Source organism: Papio anubis, chromosome 1 (assembly GCF_008728515.1).
Source record: "Papio anubis isolate 15944 chromosome 1, Panubis1.0, whole genome shotgun sequence".
Lineage (NCBI taxonomy): Eukaryota > Metazoa > Chordata > Mammalia > Primates > Cercopithecidae > Papio > Papio anubis.
Window position 1 is genome coordinate 201,202,446 of NC_044976.1, and position 2,306 is coordinate 201,204,751.

Sequence of the window (2,306 nt, forward strand, 5' to 3'; positions counted from 1 at the left end):
TCTAATTAACTTAAGAGCTTTTGCACAGCAGAAAAAACTAACAACAAAATAAACAGGCAATGTATAGAATGGGAGAAAATTTCTTACCCACTATGCATCCAACGAAGGTCTAATATCTAGCATCTATAGGGAACTTAAACAAATTTACAAGAAAAAAACTAAACAACCCCATTAAAAAGTGGGCAAAACACATGAACAGACACTTTTCAAAAGAAGACATACATGCAGACAACAATCATATGAAAAAAGCTCAACATCACTGATCATAAAAGAAGTGCAAATCAAAACCACAATGAGATACCATCTAACACTAGTCAGATGGATATTATTAAAAAGTAAAAATAACAGATGCTGGCGTGGTTGTGGAGGAAAAAAAACCCTTATACACTGTTGGCGGGAGTGTAAATTAGTTCAGCCATTGTGGAAGACAGTGTGGTGATTCCTCAAAGACCTAGTGATAGAAATACCATTTGACCCCAACAATTCTATTACTGGGCATATATCCAAAGGAATATAAATCTTCCTATTATAAAGACACATGCATGTGTATGTTCATTGCAGCACTATTCACAACAGCAAAGATATGGAGTCCTTGTGCAGCATCCATGCTAATCTTCTCTGTATTGTTCCAATTTTAGTATATGTGCTGCCGAATCAATCTAAATGCCCATCAGTGATAGACTGGATAGAGAAAATGTGGTACATGTATACCATGGAATACTATGCAGCCATGAAAAAACACAACAGGGACCTGGATGGAGCTGGAGGCCATTATCCTTAGCAAACTAAGGCAGGAACAGAAAACCAAACACTGCATGTTCTCACTTACTAGTGGGAGCTAAATGGTGAGAACACATGGGCACGTAGAGGGGAACAATGCACAGGCAATAGGGCCTATTGAAGAATGAAGAGTTGAAGGAGGAAGAGGACCAGGAAAAATAATTAAATGGGTACTAGGCTTCATACCTGGGTGATGAAATAATTTGTACAACAAACCTCCATGACATAAGTTTACCTGTGTGCCCCAAACTTAAATAAATGTGCCTCTGAACTTAAAAGTTAAAAAAAAAAACCCGGCTGGGCGCGGTGGCTCACGGCTGTGGTCCCAGCACTTTGGGAGGCCAAGGCGGGTGGATCACAAGGTCAGGAGATTGAGACCATCCTGTGAATGGTGAAACCCCATCTCTACTAAAAACACAAAAAATTAGCCGGGCGCGGTGGTGGGTGCCTGTAGTCCCAGCTACTCAGGAGGCTGAGGCAGGAGAATGGCATGAACCCGGGAGGCGGAGCTTGCAGTGAGCCGAGATCGCGCCACTGCATTCCAGCCTAGGCGACTGAGCCAGACTCCTTCTCAAAAAAAAAAAAAAAAAAAAAACCCAAAAATAAAATAGGGGTTATAAACCAAATTTATGCAACAGCGGTGCATGTGTAAAGACTGTCAAGATTGGGTTGAAAAGTCTGTGAGAGTGCCTTTTCATCTTGCTTCTCTGAGCCTTAAGGCTCCCATCTCTAAAACTGGTTGAAATGAGGTATTGTATGGAAAAGGCTTTGGTAAACCAAGAAGTGCTATACAAATGTCAAATACTAGTTTTTTCATTAGTTATATTGTTATTTTATGTCTCTGTTATAACATTGACATTCTGTTCAGTGTTTATCCTGGTTTCTCTTAAGATCATATAAATCTTGTGCCTTTTATGAAAGATTTCCATGGAGAGGAACAACTCTGAGACTTAAACCAATTTTTCAGCTTTTTATAAAAGGATCCAGCACTCTCCAGTAGTCCTTTCATAAAAGAGCCTTGCCTTTCCCAAGTCCATTGTCGTGATTTATTGCTTGCTTGTTGGGATTTCACCATCCATAGGTTTTTATCAAGAAAGCCTATGGCTGTTATAGTATCCAAATCTATGCATGTTAAATTATTTTTATTGTCTTTATAATGTCTGGCAACCTGGCTGGGTATAAAATTCTTGAGTACACCCTGCTCCCCGCTTCCATCCAAACCGTATAGAGAGTGTTACTTGGTGTTGAATATTGCCTTGGAAGCCAGCTTTAATGTTGCCCTTTGTACATGACTTGAGTTTTCTCGGAGGACCAGTCAGGATTCATTCTTTTTTTCTTTGGATTTCAGTGATTTTACCAGGACATCTTGGTGTTGGTCATAATATTTCAATTTGTTTTTTGGGAGCTGTGTGATCTTTTCTTTGTAGGTTTAGTTTGATTTCCTATTTATTTTTTCTTCCCAAGGGACACTAATTTTCCATATTTTTGTTTGCCTTGTGTATATATCATCTTCCCTTTCATTATTT

General features: G+C 39.2%; 1 non-coding gene and 1 pseudogene across 1 annotated transcript; one reads left to right on the forward strand and one right to left on the reverse strand.

Moving 5' to 3' along the window:
• Nucleotides 1–559: 559 nt before the first annotated feature.
• LOC116272069 lies at nt 560–660 on the reverse strand (annotated as a pseudogene).
• A 992-nt stretch (nt 661–1,652) lies between these two features.
• On the forward strand, nt 1,653–1,763 carry LOC116271922. The gene has a single exon (XR_004180658.1). It is a non-coding gene; the product is annotated as a U5 spliceosomal RNA (small nuclear RNA).
• Nucleotides 1,764–2,306: the final 543 nt, after the last annotated feature.